This window comes from Bactrocera neohumeralis, chromosome 3 (genome assembly GCF_024586455.1).
Source record: "Bactrocera neohumeralis isolate Rockhampton chromosome 3, APGP_CSIRO_Bneo_wtdbg2-racon-allhic-juicebox.fasta_v2, whole genome shotgun sequence".
NCBI classification, from domain to species: domain Eukaryota; kingdom Metazoa; phylum Arthropoda; class Insecta; order Diptera; family Tephritidae; genus Bactrocera; species Bactrocera neohumeralis.
In genome coordinates, this window is record NC_065920.1 from 55,524,158 (window position 1) to 55,551,310 (window position 27,153).

Here is a 27,153-nt window from a genome sequence, read left to right on the forward strand (position 1 = left end):
GTTTCGAAAATGATATAAAACATGTTCTCACGGCGGTAAGAACACCAAGAGCAAATGGTCACGCTGAAAGAACAAATCGCACAATTTTGTCTATGTTATTACCGATGAATTCTGTAGATAAGAAATGGGACGAGAAAATTCGCTGTGTACAGTGGTGCATAAACACGATGAAGAACAGTACCACGGGTTGTACACCTCACGAGCTCGTGTATGGGTACAAGCCACGTGATATTTTACGCAACAGAGTTATTCTAAGCTTGCAAGCAAACGACGAAGCACTAAATGACAAACAACTAACAGATCTCCGTGAAACAGCAGCTAAAAGAATTAATGAAAAACGAGCAGCTGCGAAATCTCGTTTTGACGCAGCACACGCAACTCCGCATACTTTCCAAGAAGGTGACTTAGTTCTAGCCGAAAATGAACCACCAAGCACAGGTATGTCAAGAAAACTCGAACCACGATTCAAGGGGCCGTTTTTAGTTACCAAAGTCCTTGACCACGACCGATATGTGGTAGAAGATCTTCCACAAACACGACGCACTAGAAAGCATTATTCTTCTGTTTACTCCATCGATAAGTTGAAACGCTGGTGTCAGTTACCAGAAGACGACGACAACGAAAAAGAAATAGTCAATAACGATTTGAGCGAGGTCGCTCAAGTTTATCAGGAAAGGCCGACTGTAAATGAATGTATGAAACATCAACGAGAAGAAGAGTAGTCAGCAAACGTCGACCAACGCGGTAACACGTACATCACGAGATTAACATAATATTTTCCTTTTCTTAAAATCAATTCCTAGAATAATATGAAATATGTATTTACTTTTAATTTAACAAACACACACACAAACAAACATTGTTAATGAATAAACTATTGAAAATCCTGACAAACGCGTTTTCTATTTAATGTGCGGCACGATAAGATACGTTAAGAATACGATACGTTAAGAGTAAGTATCTCATTAACACTAGTCAATGTTTGTGAGTGGACCCGTTATCTGGCTTTTGACTACTAATCGTTATTGTGATGTTTACATGTTTACATATTGCTGCTATTTGCTTGAAAGTCGATGGCGGAAGTAGTGGTAGTCGTTCAACCGTCCGCGGCGTAAATGTGACGGATGTTGCGTAGACAATTCACTTCATTAAAACTTTTAGTGGAATGCTGATGACTGTGATTTAATTCGTAATTATGTACACTCACCAGTTGTAGATACGAAACACTAAATGTTTTACCTCTCTAGTTTGCATCGGTCGCTAGTTAATAATAGTTTTTACGCCTTAAACATCGGAGATCTTGTAAAATTTATCAATATAATGACGTTTGTCCATCTGTACGTATATAGTATGTACGTATATACGCGAGCTAGTTTTACAGTTTCTAATATAGGAGCTATTTCGAGCTGAACGATAGGAATAAAGTGCTTGTATTGATAACCTTTCATTTCACAATATATCTTAACAAATTTTGGCACGGATCATTATCCAAGACAGCGGTACAAACTCCGAAGAATATTCTTAGATCGGACCACCACTATTTTATAAGAAATTTAGCTACAAAAGGACTTAACGCTTGGGTGCTGCGGAAGTAAACGTTATTTCTTCTTTTTACTACCTTTAAAAATATGTATGTATATTCTAAAAGTTTTTTTCAGTACTATAGATATTTAGGATTTACCCACCTTTGGCAACTTGAAAAGTTGAAGTCGTTGATAAATAGTATATTTAAATTTTATATATTAGTGAAATTAAAGTCCTTTTCTCAAAGCTTTGATATATGTTTTCCATTTTAATAATCAAAAACAATCAAATAACATTTATTACATATATTGGTTTTAAAGATAATTCAATTAGTTTTTACATGATATGTTTTTTCCTCTTATCAGTTTTACTTCAGTGATGTCAAGTTTTATTTTCATATTTCGCTAGAGTTAAATGCTCCATTTCTACTGCGGACCTCTCCTCCTTTTTATGACTCCTATTTCTGTTTATACAATAGTCTGTTGTGATATTAAGTATGTTGCATTTCATCAAAGCTATTCTTTGTAGACTCAAAAGTTACTCAAACGCTCCGAATGAGCATCTCGGTTGTGCGCTATGGATAATAGGATGTCCACTTTTTTCTTAGTTGATAGCTTGTTTTTTACAAACGCTCTCTATAGCGTATATATTCTGCCATAAAGGCAAAAAATTAATGTAATTGATTTCTTTCACAAAAACAAACCTTCAAAATTATGCGCTGTTAGATTTATACGTCAAATGTACTGAGCATTTATGTATATAAATTATGTGTTGCTCATACGACATGGTGTACTATGTAAATGCAGTATGTTTGACGATGAGAACTTAATATTGTTCGCCAGGTGTTGGATGGCAAACTATGCAATGTGTTCAAACAAGTTAGCGCCACTTACGATGCAGTCTTGCTATAGTATAGCCCAGAAATTCTCAACTCAAGACTAACATATTAATTTTAGTATATTATTTTAGTACACACCAATATAGTAAATAGTACTTAAATATTAAGTTATTTTACTATTTTATGCAAATCTGATAATAGCAGCTGAAATGCCTATCATTAAAAAATCTGGATAAAGCAACAAATATTATTCTCTATATGTTTATGTTAACTACAATAACGGGTAATCCAAATACAGGTACTTTAAGAAGAGCCTTTTTATGGACCACATTTCGTAACCGTCAATGGCGATCGTTATCGCGTACTTTTGCATCATTAATAAATTTGAGGTTTCTGTAATTTTTCCTTAAAAAGGATCTCGAAATGGATGACCCTTTATAACTGTTGCCTATATATTTACTTCTGAGCACATCAACATGCACATATTTGTTTTTACGCTTGTAGTTAAATTTTTTTGGGTGTTGTAAGCACTGCGGTTCGACGCAGTACCCGCCGGAGAAAGCAGAGGAAGAGGATGACCTCCACTCCGTTCAAGTGGAGAAGGACCTGGCTTTGCTTGGAATATCCAATTGGCGCTACGTAGCGAAAATAAGAAACGACTGGCGCGCTGTTGTTAACTCGGCTATATTCGCGGTATCTACGCCAATTAAGAAGAAGAAGAAGCACTGCGGTTATGGGCTATTTCAAAAATATGCTTAATACAAATTAATTAGAGCAAGAGACCGCAATAAAGTACCTCCTCTGAAACGCCTTTTATAATAAATGCTGTTAATTTTATTATGTTATACTTTCAGTCGAAAAAGCGTCTACGTAGAAATTAATCATTATTCGATGATAGTTTTTATCTGCCGTCATTTTCTGCTAGATTTTATTTTGGTTGGACTTCCGAATTAAGTTATCGAAAAATACTTTAACGCCTTATTTTTTGTGGGGCTACGTCATTTATTTCAGAAGATGAAAATTGTCATTCATTTAAAAATAAATTTTTCAAAAAAAGTAAATGTCATGAACCAAAACAATAAGATCGATGAGATTTTGCAAATTTTATGTTTTCTCTCCAGAAAAAATAAATTTTAAATTACAAATTACCGAAGACCGAAAGAGGGTTGCTGTAATTTTCCACACTTTTAAATTTATGTTCAAAGAGATGTCAGAGTTGTTTAGTTCACGGCACGACATGTGAACTGTAACTATGCAAATATAAGCGTTCGTAAGATTCAAGAAAAATGTATTTATTTTGACAAGTAAGAAAGAACTAAATTCAGCATTGAATGTGCATTGTTAGATGCGTTGTATTCTAGGCCAAAATATAGTACTCTTAAATTGTAGAAATTTTTCCGGTATATGTATATTGATTTTTTTATTATATAAGAGTGGAAAATGCGGGTCCTGATAACTGGATTGCACACCATTGGGGTACTCACAACGTGTTATAAAGCATCGTAATCATACATTTTTATACTATATTAAAAAAGTTGTTGTTGGATTGCAGACTAAAATAAGTTTGCGCAAATTCAACTCATTTCGGATCATTATGTCTTATAACCCCGAAATATGTAAGTCATACACGAAAATTCTTAGAAAATGTTTTCTTTGGCTTACATTTTTTTCTTTGAAGTGCTTCATCTTTGCCCTCCACATTTAATATACAAAGGTTCATCTTAACTTGTGAATAAAACTTGTTCAAATTTTATTGTATGCTTTCTTTATATATTCAGATTTTTATATCTTTATTAGGATCATTTATATTTATTACTGCGGCTTATTTGTAAATGTGTTACATCTTTTTCTTATTTTGTTCACCTAACGTCTTTTTTATTTTTTGTCTGCTTGATAACAGGAAGAGGCTATACAATCCATTATAACCAAAACTCAGTAAAAGCAGTTAAACTGAAATATCACAAAAAGTAGGTGACCGCAATGAAAATTTCGCTGATATTTTGGCGTTGACGCAGCATACGATGAACTTGTTTCGATTCTATTTTAATGAAAAAAAACATTGAGTCCGAATACAAGAAAATATAAAAAAATATGCTGAAACATATGAAAATGTAACATTTTGTTACAGATGTAAACAAACTTTCACAAAGGAGGGAAAACGTATCTTTTTGCTTGAGAGGAAGCGTGCTAAGCATCATAAATGGTTACAAACGATGCGTTATTAGCTGAAGTAAGTGATTATGAATGCAGTTGTTCGCTACACTCTTCATTATGCCACGGCATATACTTTCTAAATAAGGTAAAAGTTACAAGGTGTTTTGTTAAGGCCGTGTAGCTAGCTTATTGTAAGCTTAATGCAAAAACGTTTCGGCGTCGAAAGTTCGACACTGTTGAGTTAGTATATTTAATACTACATACATGTACATACATATATTTAAAAGTATAGTAAAGTGAAGATATATTTAACATATTTTTTAAATTTTTTCACTTTGAAGAAAACTTTGTGTGCACAAAAGCTAAATGCGCTCTTATATTTTCCCTATGCTTTCTACAAGTATGGTATATGAAAATGCTTTTACTCTTCCAATTTTCAGTCTAATGGTCTTTTCACGACTTTTCAGTGACTTTATGTGTTAGGAAAACTTTGCTTATACTGAGCATGTTATGCATAAAATATCGAATTATTTTTAGGCCAAGCGTGCTTTTAGCCAAGCAACAGTCAACAAGCATATGTAAAGCTGTTCGAAAGAAATATTATGAAATGTTAAAGTTTCCTTTGATGATGCAGCAAATCGATATACGTAAACAGTCTCTGAATTTTTTTCTTTTAACTAACTAACATGGGAAAATTTTTAGGAATGATTGAAGCTGCATCCCATTTTTATACAATCATTGTTTTAGAATATTAGTTTTTAGAGAAACTTTTCTCATATCTAATAATCTTATTGACGAAGTATGAATGCCTTTAGCATGTTCTCTATTAGTAATATTAAGTAATTATGAAATCCATCTTGCAATGTTTGAAGCAATTTCTTTAACTATAATACCAAGAACGAAACTATTTTATTCAAATATCAAATTTTATAAATTTCCTTCCTCAAAAAGCTTTTTATTTATTATAATTTGTTAATTTTTAATGTTTTTTTTTTTTAATTATAACAATTGATTTTAAGATTTCTTTTGTTATAGAAATTTTATTAATGCTTTCCCTTATGGTCTCTAGGTCAACTTCAAAGAGAAAGCGTTTTCAAGTAAAACATTTCGCCCTCTAATGTTTTTATTGTTTTATTGGAGCTCTTTCAGAGAAGATTTTGAACCATTTGACTTTATCTTAATGAACAACATTGATGGAAGCTCCTTAATATATTTATCAATTTAAACAAGCAGTAAAAGGTGTGAAAACAAAAATAACTGCAGCTTTATTGTCTATTAAGCTGTCATGGAGATTGGCTGTAGACATAAATATAAGTTCTCTCATAAATTCAGTATATAAATGTATATTTGAGAGCATTAATTTAATTTAATTGTCTCAAATTCCGCACCTTGAACTGTAATCGTCGAGTTTTATATATTTTTCGCTGGTTCCATCCAATATTGAAAAAACTGCATTCCTTCTCGTTTGAAGAGGTTTTAGAGGTATTCTAATTTTCATAAAAATATAATTAAAACTGATACAAAGAAATTTGTTTCAGATACTGTTTCTATAAATAGCCGATTAGTTGTTGTACATTTTGTACATAAAATTTCCTACCGACCTTTTATACTTGTGCTTATACAAATATGACATTAGCAAGTAAGGTAGGACTAAGTTCAGGTGGAACCGAACATTTCACGCTTATATTATAGATCGTAAACTTAATTTGTTTCATAACTAATATTTTATTTTCCATTAGGGAAAATCGTATTAAGTCATCGCTGAATTAGATATATCTGACATAAACTTAAGCGAAGAGGAAAAAAATTATAGATTGGGGTAATGTGAAAGATTAAGCCACAGAATGTTTAAGAGAATTTTCTCACACATTTTCATTAAAATATCACACATTTTGACTAACATAAACGGATCACTATAGAGAATATATTGGGGCAGAGGACATTGTACTGGCCAAAAGTCCCGCTTTAATTCAGGCCGTGTAGCAAAACATTATGAGTGTCATTCGCCAACTACTTTTTTATACTCTCGCAACAATGTTGCTAACGAGAGTATTATAGTTTTGTTCACATAATGGTTGTTTGTAAGTCCTAAAACTAAAAGAGTCAGATATAGGGTTATATATACCAAAGTGATCAGGGTGACGAGTAGAGTCGAAATCCGGATGTCTGTCTGTCCGTCCGTCCGTCTGTCCGTCCGTCTGTCCGTCCGTCCGTGCAAGCTGTAACTTGAGTAAAAATTGAGATATCATGATGAAACTTGGTACACGTATTCCTTGGCTCCATAAGAAGGTTAAGTTTGAAGATAGGCAAAATCCGCCCACTGCCACGCCCACAAAATGGCGGAAACCGAAAACTTATAAAGTGTCATAACTAAGCCATAAATAAAGATATTAAAGTGAAAATTGGCACAAAGGATCGCATTAGGGAGGGGCATATTTGGACGCAATTTTTTTGGAAAAGTGTGCATGGCCCCGCCCCCTACTAAGTTTTTTGTACATATCTCGGAAACTACTATAGCTATGTCAACCAAACTCTATAGAGCGTTTCCTTCAGGCATTTCCATATACAGTTCAAAAATGGAAGAAATCGGATAATAATCACGCCCACCTCCCATACAAAGGTTATGTTGAAAATCACTAAAAGTGCGTTAACCGACTAACAAAAAATGTCAGAAACACTAAATTTTTCGGAAGAAATGACAGAAGGAAGCTGCATCCAGGCTTTTTTTAAAAATTGAAAATGGGCGTGGCCTCGCCCACTTATAGACCAAAAACCATATCTCAGGAACTACTAGACCGATTTCAATGAAATTCGGTATATAATATTTCTTAACACCCTGATGACATGTACGAAATATGGGTGATATCGGTTCACAACCACGCCTTCTTCCAATATAACGCTATTTTGAATTCCATCTGATGCCTTTTCTGTATAATACGAGTATATACATTAGGAACCAATGATGATAGCGAATAAAACTTTACAAAAATACGGTATTTGAAAAATATGTAAATGACGTATAATGAAATCTCGATTATCACTTTATCATGCGAGAGTATAAAATGTTCGGTGACACCTGAACTTAGCCCTTCCTTACTTGTTATTATTAATATTTTAAATAAAAACAGTAGAAATAACTTTTTCACTGAAGGCCTCGTAGCCAGTGCTGCGTTTATGTATTTATATAATAAAACTATTATTGTTATATGAATTATTATAAATAAATAAATAAATAATTATTTGTTAATAATTTAGTAAAAATAAAAAAAAAAATAATATATTGGCTTTTAGAAAAATTGAAATTAAGCAAATAAATATTGCCATTTAAGCATAAAGTACCTATATATAAATATAGTAAGCGATACACTCTAATTTATATTTTACAAGTATATACACAAGTGCACATAAAACAAAACGCTATATAATATTATATATACATACATATATATATTAGTGTTAACTACAGTCTTCGACTAACACTCCGCGTGAACGGACGTCATTGGTAATAAATTCGCTCACTTAATCGTTCTCACGTTTTTGCTTTATTAAATTTTCGTTCTTTATAAGTGTGTTATTCTCAAAGAAACAAAAACAGAAATATTAAAAAATCTTGGCCCCGGAGCCACCCGACCGTAGAGAAAACATATTTTCTTTGTAAAATGAAAGTCCAAAAAACAAGAAAAAAAAACAATATCAAAAAACTTCCATTGAATTCCCAGATCTTCCCGTCGTGCAAACACAAAACCCAAAATACTTATATAATTCTTTCCGCAAAAAATACAATAAAACCTATAACAGAGTACTCATGCTTTGTCGTCCATAAAGCAATTCAACTCGTTAGTAAGGAAACAATCTCCACAGCTACGCTACGCGATGGAAGTCTCTTCATGCTTGTCAAAAGCAAAGAGGTGGCCTATAAATTCTTGAAAACCAAACAGTTACCTGGAATCTGTGATATCCCGTGTAAACTACATGAATCCCTAAATAACATCAAAGGCACAATTTATGCGCCTTTCCTCAATAACATATCAGAGGAAAAAATTGTCAGTGAATCTAAAGCACAACACGTTAGCTCAGTTTACAAATTCAACAGAATCATAGATGGTACACCTAAACCCACCGGTGTTGTTCTTATAACATTTAACCTATACATATTCCCCAGCAAACTTTCTATTTCTTGGAACAATGTTAAGGTACGAGAATACATCCCAACACGAACATTCTGCTTCGTCGCCCACGTGTAAAAAATACCAAGAGCAAAAAGAAATATTAAAAAAAAAACAAATGCACCATGCGCGAAGCTAGAATTTGGTACACACAACAAACTCCCATTACTAATTCCTTCAGTTACTTTTCAGTAACCGCTTCCTCTTTTATCTCCGTCAAAGAAAAACAAATGCAAGCCAAAAAAGACATCACAAACAAAAACAGTACAAAAAAACTCAGATCAACCAAAAAAAAAACCAACAAATGCTCCCACTCTATCCTTAATTCCCTCCTTCTCACCTAATAATCCAACAAATGAAAATAAAAATCAAAACGAAAACAAAAACAACGGCATTTAAAAGAACAACTAACATTCCAAACATTCTTTCGGTAAATTACCTGCCTTCTACCAGTCGTGGAATTTCTCACGAAATATACACAAAGGGATTGGACAAATCTATGGGAGAACTTAACTCTTAGTCAAGTCTCTCCGATTTTCTATTCCCTATTACGTACTACATCCGTTTCAATTTCTCTGCTCTATTAAAATATTGCAATGGAATATGAAAGAATACATTGACAACTATCAAGAACTTATTTTACTAATTAAAGAAAAAAAACCAGATGTTATCAGTATTCAGAAAACACACTTTCCGTACAACACTAATAACATTATCATCCCAAAACCATATAATGGTTCTTTTAAAAATCTAATTGTTAATTCAACAAATAAACAAGGAATTGGTTTCTTAGTAAAGCGCGAAAATCCACACAAACACATGCCGCTAAAATCAAACATTTTATGTGACGCCCTCCAACATACAAAAACAAGTAAGGAAGGGCTAAGTTCGGGTGTCACCGAACATTTTATACTCTCGCATGATAAAGTGATAATCGAGATTTCATTATACGTCATTTACATATTTTTCAAATAAAGTATTTGTGTAAAGTTTTATTCCGCTATCATCATTGGTGCCTAATGTATGTATATATTACACAGAAAAGGCATCAGATGGAATTCAAAATAGCGTTATATTGGAAGAAGGCGTGGTTGTTAACCGATTTCACCTATATTTCGTACATGTCATCAGGGTGTTAAGAAAATATTATACACCGAATTTCATTGAAATCGGTCTAGTAGTTCCTGAGATATGGTTTTTGGCCCATAAGTGGGCGAGGCCACGCCCATTTTCAATTTTTAAAAAAAGCCTGGATGCAGCTTCCTTCTGCAATTTCTTCCGTAAAATTTAGTGTTTCTGACGTTTTTTGTTAGTCGGTTAACGCACTTTTAGTGATTTTCAACATAACCTTTGTATGGGAGGTGGGCGTGGTTAATATCCGATTTCTTCCATTTTTGAACTGTATATGGAAATGCCTGAAGAAAACGACTCTGTAGAGTTTGGTTAGCATAGCTATAGTAGTTTCCGAGATACGTACAAAAAACTTAGTAGGGGGCGGGGCCACGCCCACTTTTCCAAAAAAATTACGTACAAATATGCCCCTTCCTATTGCGATCCCTTGTGCTAAATTTCACTTTAATATCTTTATTTATGGCTTAGTTATGACACTTTATAGGTTTTCGGTTTCCGCCATTTTGTGGGCGTGGCAGTGGGCCGATTTTGTCCATCTTCGAACTTAACCTTCTTATGGAGCCAAGGAATATGTGTACCAAGTTTCATCATGATATCTCTATTTTTACTCAAGTTACAGCTTGCACGGACGGACGGACGGATAGACAGACAATCGGATTTCGACTCTACTCGTCACCCTGATCACTTTGGTATATATAACCCTATATCTGACTCTTTTAGTTTTAGGACTTACAAACAACCGTTATGTGAACAAAACTATAATACTCTCCTTAGCAACATTGTTTCGAGAGTATAATAACAATAATAAACAAATGCATTCCTCCCTTTCAAAACTTATCAGTAAATGACCTATTAAATCCCTTAATTCATTTTAAAACACCTTTATGGTAGTAGTCTGGTAACTTGGGTTCAAAAAATCGAAAACTTTTTGCTAAATTTGAAGGTACAATATCCTGAGAATATACTGTGAAACTTTCAGACAGAAATTTGAAATATTTCGGGAATTATAACGAGTTTCCTAGAGCGCCTCGGAGTCCTCTCTCTCGGAGTTGTTGAACTTTAAACGTGCCTTTCTCAAAACATTGTTTTTCTCGTCGGCCCGGATCCTAACTTTTTTTCTACTTAACCCATTGCTTTTAAATTTTAACAGGCTATTCTACACACTTTCAGTTCTCGTCGGTGCTAACGAGAATTTTTTCTCCCCTTACTTTGTTCCTGACAACCCTTTCTTTGCTAAAATAAAAGGACTATTTTTTTAAAGTACGTCATTGTGTTATTTACCCTTGAAATTTAACTTCAGTAGTTCCGACCAGAATGACATGTCTAAATATGAAGAATAATCAAGAATATTTGATTTCAGATAACATCAAGAGCCAAAATCACCCGGGCTACCCGGGTACCCCCACAATAATAATAGCAATAAAGTATAACATTTTTTCGAATACATTTTTTTTATATTTTCAATATGTAAATAGAAACACTCATGACGTTTAAAAATGTTGGCCTAACCATGGTTTCACCGTTAATTTGCCATAGATGCCATTGGGCAATCGATAGATTTCTCCACGGCAGTGATCACTATCCAATCATCGACTACACAATATAAATCCGAAAAAATCACACTTACACTGAAATATAAAACAAATGCTGCTAACTGAGTTAAATTTAAAAACGAACTATCTAAAAATTCGATTAATTCCAACTATTCCAACATCCTCCAATGCGTTGCCATATTAACCAAAACAATCCACGAAGCAGCAAATACATCAATACCACAAGCAAAAGGCATACCCCATAAAAGAAATGTAGCTTGGTGGAGTAGCTCATTCAATAAAAAACGGGAGGACAAACAAACTTGTTGGTTAAACTTCAAACGCAACATGACACTTAACAACTTCATCGCTTATAAAAACGAAAAGGGATTGTTGAAGAAAGAAGCAAAAGAAAGAAGTAGTTGAACGAACAGCCCTCACAAAGTTCACGTCTCAGATATCTCCAATATCTTTTCCAAAAAAATCTGAGCTGGCATAAAAAGCCTAACCGGCATACCACTACTCCACTTAAATTTTTAAAAGTCCACAAAACACTCCTCACAGCATCTAAAGATATATCTGAAGCATTTGGTGAGAAATGGTCTAATTTCTTAAACGACCAATTCTCGGAATATATTTCAAACAAAACTAACATATTATCACTAAACTACTTTCCAGAGAATGTTGCACCTTCTGCTAAACATCTCGAAGTCAATAATACTTACTCAGAATTTGAAGCCGCACTAAGTCAGACAAAAGGTAAAACACCAGGTTTCGACCGAATATCCACCCAATGATAAAAAATATGACGACCGAGACCAAACACAAGCTCACTGAACTTTTTAATGATATACTGCAACACGGTAAATACCCACATACGTGGACCACAGCAGTGATCATACCCATTCTTAAACCACAAAAACCCACCCACGACATAAACAGCTTTAGACCTACATATGTCCCTTTTATATTATTATTATATTTTTTCAGATAACTTAGAAGTATCTCCAAACAATTTTTTTTATGCCGAATTAATTTTAAATTGTATGGAAAATGTAATTTGGAATCAGTATTGCTTTACCAGCAATGAAATATGTGAAGTGAGACATCGTAGCTTTTGGGCGTCACAGATTTTTGTTTTCAATCATAATTGGAATAATAAGTGACAATTTAAATTAATTAGGAAATTGTCACTGGCAACCGGATTTTACAACCGTAGAATGACAAATACCTGAGGCGTCGAGCACATTGTCGCGAACGATGGCAATTATAATAATATAAAAATATTGCACGTAAAGCAACATCTGTATATATGTACCAAATATGTATATAAAGATATTGAGGTCTCCGTTATCTCTAAAATAGTTTGTTTTTTTTGCAAACACGTCCGGAAATTTCAGTTTGCACTTTAAAAAGAATATAACGTAACTATTTATTTTCTATTTATACTATATATCTTTTTTCATGTAAAAAACATGGAATTTTAAAATATTTTTCATTAAGCAATCTACAATTTTTAAAAGAGATATTCTCATAAAAAATTGTTTGTTCTAAAAAAATTGTTTTGATACTTATTTTCATAAATACATTGCTTAAAATGCTATGTGCAGTTAAAATAAATATCTAATGACCGGAGCATCCATGATGATTTATACAGTACGCGTTGCTCATACGACTTGGTGTACTATGGTGTACTATAACTTTTAAAAGAGTTGTTTCATGAAAAAAATCATTAATTATTTTTTATTTTGTAGAGCAGAGAATTTCATACTAAAATATTACCATCTCAAAGTTCGCGATTTATTTACTTTGGAAACAAAATCTTTATTACAAAATATCATAAAAATCACATATATAAAATATATGAGAAAAAATTTAATGATTTAGATACGATGGAAATCGGAACCGTTTTACTAAGGACAAAAACTGAACCTCCCGTAAGGTTTAAAAAAAATGTCTTGGGAAACAACGGACACCTTAATACATACCATACCTAACACATAAACAGGTTGATTTCCTTCATTGTTCATTGCAAAAAAATCACTGAAACATGTTGATGACAAATGAACTCAAGTACACAATTTTAAAGCATATACATAAAAATTGACCTTACAATGCAGATAATTTGCGCGTCTCGCTTTTCGTTACCAAACATATTCCTGTGGCCGGGAACCCAAATTATTAAGTTGAGTTGACTTGTCAGTGAGCTTACGATAAGCTAGTACTGCCGCCTTGTTTTCTGTGTAAATTATCGCTAAGTGTGCACTAGAACACCATAGGCCTTCTCTATGTAGAAAATGGCCGTTGAGCTTGGTAGACGAAAAAATATAGAGATAACAAGATCCTCGGAGTATACGCGCGTCCGTAAATCGTAGTCCATTTTGGACCCGTCGTCCCTACTAAACCTCTTCTCCATTCACATCTCGAGGGTATTCCCACCTAGTAATTATTGAAGTTCAACTTTTGGAGGATGTAGTCCGGTTTGTTTAGATTGATTTCGTGCTGGTTCAGAATTACTTTCCGTATAATATTGCTTATAGCAAGCTTGTGTAGGATGTGAATATGACTTAATCGCCCTAGTAATCCTGCACAGACTACCCTACGAATTATATTTAATGTTATATTGTTAATATATTGCTGGTAAGCAAACTAGTGCTCCCTATAAAAGGATTGGTCCAATGATGGTCGAATACATCCACATATATATATTCGTTTTTAGGCTCCAATTTCTTCTGAATATTCTCTATCCATATAATCTCAGATAATCAGTTTCTCAATATTCATTCTCCAGTTCAGCTTTGTAGTACCAATGAATGAAGTTTTTATCTTTATTCGTGAATAGCATCAGTTCCGTCCTATCAAAGTTAACTTCTAGTCCGTTTTTCTGGTGGACTTTTAATATAAAGAAAGTCAGGCGTTGTATATTGGTGGAATAACCTCTTTATTATATTTACAACCCCGTTCAGGGCAGCTTCGGTTGATGGAGCCTTTATGTAGACCTCATATGAAAATTCCGTTCTGTTTTATATTATATAAGTTAAAAAAATTTAAGTTCGTTTTATAAAAAAAAAATGTTCTCTGGAGCTTTGCTCCTTTACTGAATTCCGCCTTAGAACTAAAAATTGCAATTAATTGTTCTTTGCCGCTGCAAAAGGTATGGTATTCGCTGACGTCGCGTTTTTCACAGGACTGCACTGCACGTGTCGCGGTCTCAGTGATTTGGTTGGAGTCGTATTGTATTACACTGCATCGTATGATATGAACGCATCCTTTGATACTTTTTACGTGGAGAGCTAACTTATATACACAAGCTATTATTTCTATATTCAATTCTGTTTCCAAAAATTAAACAAGTTTCAATTTAACAAAATGTTAATAAGTTTTAAAGATGGTAAAGGTATAACAAAACACTCATACCACCAAGAAAACACTAACAAAAGTGTACTGAATCAAACGCTACTCAACTGTGACGACAGCTGTTGAACTTTCGCAAGTTTCTGCATGACTGCCCAGCAACACACTAAACCGCGCAGGTACCATCCACCTACTCATCATGCCCAAGTATTTGTAATGAAGTACTCGCAAGTGAATTTAATAATTAAAACGTGTTTGTTGAAAACTTTGGAAGAGAGGAAGGAGTATTAGGCTCTATATGTGTGTCTTAGAAGGAAAGAAATTCAATTTAACAGAGAAGATGTACATGGCAAAATTGTAGATATCTTATTGATGAAAGGTTAACAAATTTTTCTGTGCCGTACATCTTCATTTTGGAAGGCTGTAAGAACTTGTGCGATCTGCATCTCTACGCTAGTTCTAATTTAGCTATGATTCTAGATAAATGGAGTAACCTAGTTTGATTTTTACTGGATTAGTACATCAGTGAACTCTTCTCAAGCCAATATAAAATATGTTTACAAAAAAAAAAAAAACTTGTGATTGCTATAATGATGAGCTGCTTGCAACACTTTGGGACTGAAAGACACAATAAAACAATAAGATAACAATTCACCTTATGTACCTGATCTAAGTATAATTTAACCACTGTGCCCTTATTTCCACAAACGAATGCTCAGGAAGTATAAGAAGAAGGATTTTCATGCATTAGAATTTTAACAGCTGCTCACTTTGACATTTCATCATGAATAGACCCACTAACGTAGTTAAAATTTTATTACCAAAATCAGTGTTCGGTTCGAAATGTATTCATTTACGTCCAGCCCACTACATAATCGACCAAGTGAGCAAACAATTAATGCGAGTGACCAAGTTTCGCAAAACATTAAACCAACCACACGAATGCGTACAGTGCGTACAGAAGAGAATTGTGTGTTTCTGAGAGTGTGGCTGAAGACCGTGAAATGTCGATTCGTCGCAGCAATTGGGTTTGTGTTATTCGACCACATGGAAGATTTTACGCAAAGATCTTGGTGTAAAACCGTATAAAATACAGCTCGTGCAAGAACTGAAGCCATAACGAACAACGTCGAATTTTCATAATGGGCTAGAAAAGTTGGCAGAAAATCCGCTTTTTTATCGACATAGCGATGAATTTCTGGTTGAATGACACGAATAAATATTCAAGAACTGCCCATGCATCCTAAAAATGCACTGTTTGGTGTGGTTTGTACGCTGGTGGAATTTGGACCGTATTTTTGTGTTGGACGCAACGTTACGGTGAATGGCGATCGCTATCGTTCGATGCTAACAAACTTTTTGTTGCCAAAAATGGAAGAACTGAACTTGGTTGACATGTGGTTTCAACAAGATGGCGCTACATTAACACATGTCGCGATTCTATGGCCATTAGGGAAAACTTCGAGAACAATTCATCCTCTCCCGTAATTGGCCACCAAGATCATGCGATTTAACGCCTTTAGACTCTTTTTTGTGGGGCTACGTCAAGTCTACATGATATCAGCAGAAATAAGCATAGCAACTATTCCAGCTTGTGGAAGACAACATTTCCGAATAAATTCGAGAGCGACGTAATGCTTTTTGGACTTTCCGAATGGACCACCTAAGACGCAGCCGCGGGCAACATTTAAATGAAATTATCTTCAAAAAGTAAATGTCATGAACCAATCTAACGTTTCAAATAAAGAACCGATGAGATTTTGCAAATTTTATGCGTTTTTTTTTTTAAAAAGTTATCAAGCTCTTAAAAAATCACCCGATATATTTTAACAGCTGCCACTTTGCAGGTAGTTAAAATTGTCGCAGGCTGGCATGTATACATTTGCCAGCCCACTCACTTCTGAAAACATGAAAAATTATCATGTTTAGTTGTGTGTACTTTGGAGTTATTAAAAAAGCGGCGTATTAATGTGAAAAAGAAGAAGACAGGCGACGAAATATTTAAAATTAAAAATTGTATCCATAAAACTGAAAATAGGTGCTAATGTGAGATCCTTTATATCTTGCCCGAAATAGGTAATTGCTAGTAAATGCCTTGAAATATAGCTATGTCATAGCACCCTATCAATACTTTATTTTTTTGCCACAGGCAAACTTTGGTTAGTTTGTTGAAAAGGTAGGCGCATGAGCACCAGATGTTAGGCGATCGCACTTGTGCTGTCATTAAGCACATTGGACTCCCGAGTGGAAATCAAATTAAGCCTTATCTAGTAACTCAGTAGTTTCGGTAAAAAGGAGCCATTAAACATGTCTCGTGTTATCATCTGAAAGCTGGACATTAGCAAAAATAATGTTTCGACGTATTATTATCCTCTCCGGCAATCCACCTGGTTTCCCATTTTCTGAGTTCCTTATTTGACTCCAATAGCATGATATCAGCTGGCTGACCGTTAGCATAGCCATACTTCACTTGTAAATGTATTGACCGCATGCCGAGTATAAATTTGAGAGCCTTTGTTGACGTAGTTTTCAGTGCACTCATAGTCGCCTGCAAGACCCGTTGTACCTGTTCCCAGGTCCTTAATAAAGCACGCTTTCAATAATGCCATTCGCCATACCACAGATCGGCTGAATTATTATTTCTTTGAAAACCTTTAACCACGGTAACGTATGCAAAGTGGAACTATTCTAGAACAACCCTAAATATCGCAAGCAACATAATCACTACCACCAATCCATACAAAATCAAACTTCCTAGCCGCATTAAAAGAACAAACACTCGACACTTTCATTGTCGCGTAGTTAAGAAAACAACTTAGGAAATGCAAATCGTTGAACAACATTTACATACAAAGTTCCGCGCTGGAAGAGCATGAAAGACATTAACAGAGCTTACTTAGGAGTTAGTGGGTTAAGAGTATGTAATGTGGATGAGTATTTTATAAAATAGTATTTAAAATTTACTGGCTTAGAAAGAAAATATAGACCAATTCAATAAAACTATCACAACTGAAAAAAAGTAAGGAAGGGCTAAGTTCGGGTGTCACCGAACATTTTATACTCTCGCATGATAAAGTGATAATCGAGATTTCATTATACGTCATTTACATATTTTTCAAATACCGTATTTTTGTAAAGTTTTATTCCGCTATCATCATTGGTTCCTAATGTATACATATATTATACAGAGAAGGCATCAGATGGAATTCAAAATAGCGTTATATTCGAAGAGGGCGTGGTTGTTAACCGATTTCACCCATATTTCGTACATGTCATCAGGGTGTTAAGAAAATATTATATACCGAATTTCATTCATATCGGTCTAGCAGTTCCTGAGATATGGTTTTTGGTTCATAAGTGGGCGAGGCCACGCCCATTTTCAATTTTTAAAAAAAGCCTGGGTGCAGCTTCCTTCTGCAATTTCTTTCGTAAAATTTAGTGTTTCTGACGTTTTTTGTTAGTCGGTTAACGCACTTTTAGTGATTTTCAACATAACCGTTGTATGGGAGGTGGGCGTGGTTATTATCCGATTTCTTCCATTTTTGAACTGTATATGGAAATGCCTGAAGAAAACGACTCTGTAGAGTTTGGTTGACATAGCTATAGTAGTTTCCGGGATATGTACAAAAAACTTGGTAGGAGGCGGGGCCGCGCCCACTTTTCCAAAAAAATTGCGTCCAAATAGCCCCTCCCTAATGCGATCCTTTGTGCTAAATTTCACTTTAATATCTTTATTTATGGCTTAGTTATGACACTTTATAGGTTTTCGGCTTCCGCCATTTTGTGATCACTTTGGTATATATAACCCTATATCTGACTCTTTAAGCTTCATAAAATAAATGCTATAGAATGTTCATTTCTCGAAATGCTCGAACGAGTCATCGAAAATTGAACTCAAGGAATGAACCATCTGAAACGTAGCCGCGGCCAACATTTTAAAGAGATAATCTTCATAAAATAAATGCTATAGAATGTTCTTTCTGTTGATGATAAACCTTTGTATTAAATTTGAAGTTTCTGTGTTGATTTTTTTAAAAAGTAGCGAATCTTGAAATGGATCACCCTTAAGTTTGATGGTTCAATATTGTGAGAGCTGTTCGGCAATGTGAAAAAGTGGCTTTAAAGAAAGTGAAAAAATGCAGTGAACCAGAACTAAAATACATTTCGACACAAACATATAATGTAGAACAATAAAAAATGGGAAATTGTGGCATACATCTACTGTGTTGGCGCTAAATTTAATCCACTTAAAGCCAATTTTTTTGCGCTCTAATGCGTTTTGAGTCATTGCAAAAAATGCTTATTCCCGAAAAGTAGGAAACTAAATTTGGCGATTTGCGTCGTAACACATTTGCCTTCTTGATTGTTGAAAAGTTCACACTAAATTAATAGTTGAGTTTAGTTTCCTAGAGCTCTTCACTTTTAGAGCACATTCGTTTTAACTGCGAAAACTGTTTTTGAAACAGTGTTGAGTGCGGAACTACCAAATTAATTAAGACTGTTAAAAAATAAGTAAGTGATGGAGTAGCTAAAGTGTTGATTGGAAGACCATTGGATTTTTTTTTACGAATTTCTATTCTTTAAACACATCTGGCCTTATTAGTCAGAACGTTTCACACTTTTACTTTTAATATAACGTTCCGTGAAACATGGATGTGACAACCGAAGTTTCCCGAAAGTGTACAGCAGTTGTCTGTAAGGGACTGTAATCTAGGAATATACAGATAATTTTAAATACTAAATTCGGTCGAGATCATTCGGAGTGATATATGAATTTAATGCCCCTGTCTTATTTATTTCTTGATTTATCGCGTTTTTCGTAGGGTACCAAGTTTCATTAAGATATCTTACTCAAGTTCATCCGCTTGCATAGTAGGATGGATGAATAGATAGATAGACACTCAGAATTCTACTCGTGTCATCATCTTGATCATTTATATATATATACACATATATAAGCATATAATCCTATATCTAGTTCGATTATTTTTAAGTGATATAAGCAACCGTTCGGTAAACAAAGCTATTAAACTCTGTAGGAACATGTTGGAAAAGTATAAATATACCCCTAAAGAAGCCCATAATCAAGGTTAAGCTCCACAATGAGGTTGAAAATTTCTTTAAAAAGTGGGTGTGGCCCCTCCCTTTAAGAAGTTGTATGTACATTTTATCTCCTAAACTATTTAAGGGCCAAATACTCTCAGGACAAACATTAATGGTATCCCTACCCACTCTGTGAATACGGTTAATAACTCCACCTTATGTAACGGTTTTGTTGAAAAATGTTAATAGTGCGATAAATCTATTAATTAATGCGCCAAAGACATGATACTATTTTACATTCGAGATAGCATAAGAGAGCGTTTTTGGAGCCAGTAAAAAAATTTGGACTATAAGCGTGGCACTGTTGTGAACTTTTTATTGAAAATATCGATAAATACATATGAGAGATTTATTATGGGAATTAAGAGAGAATTATTTGCCGATAATATTATGTCTGTATATCAAATATGTGTTGAATCGGATCAGTAATACTCTTAGCCCCCCATATACGTACTAGAAAGCTTTTCGAACTTTGAGTTGATACCTCATATATCACCAAATATCACCAATATTATAGTTATCATAATTAAGTTTAGTGAACGTGCTTTTCTACTAAATATGTATCTCTGCACCTCAAATGGATAAAATTCGTTGAAAACCTGTCCTAAATCCCATACAACTAGCAAACCTTATTCACCTGAAGATATTTCCTTGGCTTTTATCTTGACAAGTTGTAAGAGTATGAAAAGACCGGTTACAAGCAACCTTTTCTTATTTGTTTAACTTTATAATTATCTTTTGACATACTACTTGGCACCCACAACTCAATGTAATAACTACAAACTCGAGTACAACAAACTTAGCTTATGGCTTGACGCTGCGTGGATGTTAAGCGCGAAGGGAATAAATAAGATGAAGCTTATGGCGAGTGGTTTCAACGTTTTCAAAGTGGTCGTGAGGACATAAATGACGACCAACATGTGGGCCATTAAAAATCCGTGATCATCGGAAATTCCATCGAAACTGTACGATTATTTCACCAAAAAACACATTTTAACCATTAAGCAATCCCCGTGGCACCGTGAGACTTCTTCTCTTTCGGAAAAATACATTTGCCCATGAAAGGAAAGCGTTATGCAGACTTAGAGGCTATTCAAAAGGCTTGTACCGGCATACTGGCGGCCATACCGGCCAACGAGCTAAAACACTCGTTCGACATGCTTTTGGACTGTACAGAAAGCTGTATTGAAACAGAAGGAGACTATTTTGAACAAAATAAATTGATTTTGGCAAAAAAAACCATTTGTTCTGTTTTTTTTTTTTTTAAGTCCTGTTTACTTTGAAACGCTCCTTGTATAGTATGCAGTATAAGCAAGCAATGCAAATTGGTTGCGCAAATGTAAAACTCTCAATAAGAAAAATTGAACGCCACATTGATGTAATGAAAAAGCGTTTATTAAGAGGCATTGCAGGAATATGAAAACCATATTCAAATTTTGGAGTTATACTATCCGGAATAAAATAGAGTTAAAACTTAAATAAAGCCATAGGAAATCTTAGAAAAATAACAAAGGCATGCGATATTCAATGGCTGTGTCCTAACTTAGAGTTTCATATTTTTTTTTGCTTTGTTTTTAGTCCATCAGTTTCTAATAATTGCCGTTAGCAAGCTTTTTGGGGCAGTTGACTAAACTTTTCCGGCAAGCTTCCCGGTTTGAACATGATGCCGATAAGAAACAAACAACAATTGATTATTAGTATTCACTCAGCACTCGTTGCCCACATTGCTGACCAACGTCTCCCACAATACATATGTGCGCAGTAAAATCTTACCACAACAGCAGCTGGTAGGCTGGCACACAACAAGCTGTTAACCATTGTGAAATGTTGCTGCTGACATGCAAATACACAATTGCATGTGCATATAGCATATATGCACTAGTAGGTATTCTATGGGATATTGTTTATTCGTGCTTGCAGGCATTGGAAGGAGTTAATGGAGGAAATAGGCATTTTACTTTATTCGTTCACCGAACGACAGCAAGCCGATGTAGTTACGTGAATGGCACCGTTATCTGGCAGTTGGCTGTGAAACGTTGATGTGATATTTACATGTTGTTGCAGTTTAATTGAAAGCAGTTGGCGGAAGTAGTGGTAAGTAGTCGTTCCACCGTCTGCGGCGTGATTGTGACAGATGTTGCATAGACAATACATGTGATTAACATTTTTAGTAGAATGTTGGTAACTGTGATTTAATTAGTAAACAACCACACTCACCAACTGTAGGCATGAAACATTGATCTAAAATTTTGCCCACGATCTTTGCTGTCTGTGATTCTCCTTATTTATAGAAACTGATATTAGAGTAGCTGTAATATATTTTAGATTTACCAACGTATTGCAACTTGAAAAAATTAAGAAAAATTTAAGAAAAATTAAGTGCACCAATAGCATATTTCGATTTATATATTTAGGTTAAAAAAACATTGAAATTAAAATTCCTTTCTTTACCCATTGAGATTTGTTTTCCGTTTTAATAATCAAAAACAAACAAATAATGTTTATTGTATACCTATATTGGCTTCGAGGTTTTCACGATGGCATATTTATTTTCTCTATTCATTTTTATTTTAGTGATGCGAAGTTTTCAGTATTTTTGTTTTCATCTTTCGTTAGAGTTAAGCCTGTTTCATTAAGTACTTATGCAAATCTTTCCTAGTTACGGCAAGCAAGCAAGCACAGGTAACAACCGTATACATAAGTTATACTCGTAGTAGTATAGTAGTTATGAAGCTTATTTCTGCTTAAAGAAAAGTTTGCTGAGATATTAAGTACGTTGCATTATATCAAACCTATTACTTGTAGACTAAGCACATCGGTTGTACCTTTCCGGCAAAAAAATCCACAAATTAATCATAAATAACATTTCACTTGTGAGCACATCAACCTGCAGACATTTGCTTTTATGTTTGAATGGACTATTACAAATAATGTATAAATTATTCAAAATGTATTGTTCAATTTTAAAATTATTTTATTTGCCGTCATCTCGGCTTAGTTGTCAAGTATAAAGTGCCACTTAAAATTATTCCTAACTTAGCTCAAGCCACCAACCCGCATCGCGTTGTGGCTCCTCTGCTGACGTTTTGCTGACCTTGCGCCTCGTGCATGGTGTTTGTTTACTTTGATGTCTGGCCAATGTTCTCACGCAAAATGTGCTGACTTAGCGACATGTGCAGAGTGGTAGGCTCTTATTACGACGGGAATTAGGGTGTGTCGTTTCCTCGCGATAACTCCTCCCCTTCTAAATGGGGAACGTCCTCGGTCCTCAAAGAAGCGGTTTTAATTGCAGTTTCAACGGATTTGGCTATGATAATCTCTCTCTTGGTCCTCCTTATCCTGAGAAGGACGTAAACAGTGAATGCCATGATTAATAAGACACCAAAGGCTGAGAAACCTGTAACGTGGCCATAATGGATTGATCGCTGCAGGTGATTGATCCTTTGAACATTCTCTAGATTCACATGGTGAAGGTAAGAAGCGCTTAATATTTCTGTGTGCTGCGTCAAGTTGATTGTAGAAGCCCATGGAGTTTCAGGTTTTAGAGGCAATGTAGTCTTTCGTTATAAAAAGTCGTACCATTAATCTTTACGTTGTTTTTGAAGACCACGAGGTATGTTCCGTTGACCGTAATAGGGACCTCATTATTTTCCTCGATGACAGCCAATTGGTCATTGATGACAACAAGTCCGTCACTTATCGGTGAAATTGGTGTGAGGTTGTTAAATGTTGTACTGCAATTAGCGGTGTTGCGAGTCAGTAGTTGCAGAGCGCATGATGTAGTCGGAGATGGTAAGCAAAACGTTGGTGTTGTGTCGCTGCAGTTCTTTACGGCTACGGTATGGTTATAACACTTGGCTAAGATGGATTCTTCAAGGTGCAGGATTTGGTGGCCATGAGCTACCGGTAAAATAGTAATTTTCTTACATCTAAACATAGGAATCGGATATCTTATTAAAAAGTAAATTATGTTATTATACTGTAATATCTTAATTCTAGCCACTGCCATAACATCGGCCACGGTAAGGTCAGTGAAGTGCTCGTCTCCTGTTATGAAATTTATTTCGTTACTGTCTAAGAGAATGGGACTTAAGACCCCAATTTTGGCGAAAGTGACAGCTGTTATAATGTTATTTAATTCTGTAATAATTGCTCTGTTTCTAGCCAGAAGTATGTCATAAAGGTGACCGGTGTTTATTTCTCTTTCTTTTGTTAATTTCAGGATTTTATTTACTGTAATGGTGAGGTTATTGATTTCTTTCTGTACCTGGGTGTTTATGGTAAACTGTCTGTCCTGCGAGTTAATTAGCTGTTCTTCTGTGTTCATTAATCTATTGAAGTCGTCATGGTCAGGAGTTCCAGTAATGTATTTCAGGACTGTCCCTAGGGCATTCAGGCTTCTCGCCTGTCTGTGGTGAGCGTTTATCATTTGTATGAGTCGACTTATCTGGTTTATGTCCGCGTCTAGTAACTTCCTCATATGTGACTGAGGAAAGTGGTCTGTGGCATTAATTGTCTCGTCTCTCAGTAATTCGTAAAGTGTCAAGTTGGTAACATGCTTGATGTGTCCTGAATTCTCCCAAATTACAAGGTCCTCACCGACCACCGGAATGTACCTTGCATTGGTATAGTCGATTAACCTTCCTGTCGTTGCCGATATTGATATGGCCAAAATTATGAAAATCCTAAAAACATATATGAAACTTTTTTGTTAATTGTTTATCATTAGAAACACCTAGATTCTAGATTAAGTTTAACGAAGGTTGTCTTTATGGACCCTTCTCCCTTTTATTAAAACTGTTGTACCCAAGTCTTTTTCCACCTCTTCCTCAGTATAAAGAGGCGTAAGCTTATTGCCTAGTCTCCTGTTATTTTTAACAAGTACTTTTTCTCCAACAGGGAACTCCCTATCCTGCCTGTTCTTATTATGAGTTGTTAGTTCTCTTTCCTGTGCGTTTCTTAAGCGGCATGGTATTTGGTTGTCATCTCTAATTGAACGAAATACGGTAAGGGGCTTCATCCCCGTTACTGTGTGAATGGACCTGTTATACTCAATCGTAGCTAAAAAAAAAGGACAATTTCCTCAAAATCATCAAGATTTTTGTCAAGTTTAAGGCATCATGCTATTTCCATTAGTGTGCTATGGAATCGCTCCACCTGACCATTTGATGTACTATGTAGTGGTGGAGCATTCGCAATGTCGATATCGAAGTGATTTTTTAATGTAGCTTTGATGCTGTGTGAATTCAGCGAATTCTCATTGTCGCAATAAACTATTCGAGTACCGAAAAACATGTTGAGTAACTGAAGGAGCTGTGGTTTGACATCTACTATCGTTCTTGATTTCAACGACTGTACTATCGCAAATTTTGAAAACTTGTCGATGCACGTCAAGAAGAACTTGGACCCGGTAGAAAATATGTCAATGTGAAGAATTTCTCCATTTGGGCGTTTGAGATAAGCTGTTTCTATGTAGTGGTGGAGCTTTTTTCTCCATTTTTGGAAAGCAATCCTCTAGAATGTTTTGTGTTCGATATTGATGTTCAGCAGCGATAATTTCCTGATTATTCGGATTCGTAATGTCGTTAACGAATTTGATGTCTGTGTGAAACATTCGTGCTGAAACTGTGCAAGTGCTCATTATCGTTCAATAAACTTTTTTTCTCGGTAGAAATGATATGCCTTGTCTTTTTCCAAAAATTATAAAAGTTTTTCTTTGAGGTTCTGACCTAACTGAAGGAAGCAATTTAGCGGGTTTTCCGATCTTTCAATTGTATGGGTTGATCGTTCTATGATTGTCAACGAAAGCATGTACCTAGATCGCTGCCACCATTTTGAAATTAGCTTTGTTGCGATGAAGGCACTTTTAATTTTCGTCAAGGTCAAGAAAACATTAAGTTTTGTTACGCCATATAGGTAGAAAATATGTCAATTCCCTTTCATTGGTGCGTAAGACAAAAGTCGAGTCATTAATCGGTTTGCCCTCCTGAGAGAGGACGGCGCCTATAGCATGAGCCGACGCTTCAGTAGTTAGATCGAATGGTTTGTTAAAATCTGGGTACGTCAGGGTTACATCCTCTGACGCTAAAATTTCTTTAATTGTTTCGAAGGTCTTTTTCTGTTCATCCGTCAAATCAATTCTGATTTTTTTTGATTGGGACGCAGTAACTCGACCGTATTCGCCTCTCATGATGCTCGACAATGGTTTTGATATTCTAGCGAAATCCCTTATAAAACATCTATAATAACCCGCTAGACCTAGGAATGATCTGAGTCCCCTTAGAGTGGTGGGCTCAGGGAAACTTCGTATTGTGTCGACTTTGTCTGGACACGTTTTTATTCCTCCTTGTGAAACTAAGAACCCCAGGTATTCGACCTCAGTCCTAAAAAATTTGGATTTTTCAACCGACACTCTCATGTTGGCCCTAAATAATTCATTTAAAATTGATTCTATATCTTTCAGATGCTGCTGTTTGTTTTCCGAAAAAATAATAACATCGTCTACATAGACAAAACAGCTTTTCCCAATATGCTCTCTTAATACGTCGTCTATGGCGCGTTGAAAGATGCTCGGCGCGTTTTTTAATCCAAAAGGTAACCGGCAAAATTCATACTTGCCATTCTTGACAGAGAAAGCTGTTTTTTCCCTATCACGCTCCAATAGTTTAATCTGATGGAAACCAGATTTTAAGTCCAAAGTGGTGAAGTATTTACTACCACCCAAATTGGAAAGAATTCCTGTTATGTCGGGAATTGGGTATTTATCACCGATAGTTTTTTCATTGAGCTTCCGAAAGTCAATAACTAATCTCTGCTTCGCCTGTCCGTTTTCGTCTACCCCCTTTTTCTTTACCACCCATATAGGGTTGTTAAACGGTGATCTTGATGGCCGGATAACTCCATTTGCTAACAAGTCCTTGATTTCTTTGTCCACGAAATCCGCTACACTCAGTGGGTACGGGTATAATCTTGAGTAAACTGGTGTTTCGTCCTCCGTTCGAATTGTTGCTATCACCTTTGTATTGTACGGTAATGCCTCATTGGGGTCAGCAAAAACCCCATTCATCCTTTTGATCATCCTAGAAAAATCTTCCCTAACGTCTGTTGGTACTAGATTTGTTTGAAGCCTAAGATGGCTTACGTCATGACTGGAAATGAAGAAGATTTCCTCCTCACCAAAATCATGATTTATTGTGTTCGATTTAAGGTCAATGTTCGCATGGACCCTGTTTAGTATGTCGAGCCCAATCACGCCATCAAATGATGTTAAGTCCGGTAAGATGAAAAATTCTGCCACTACACCAAATATTTTTATGTAGCATTTTTCCATGATAGAAGTAACCCCGTGAAT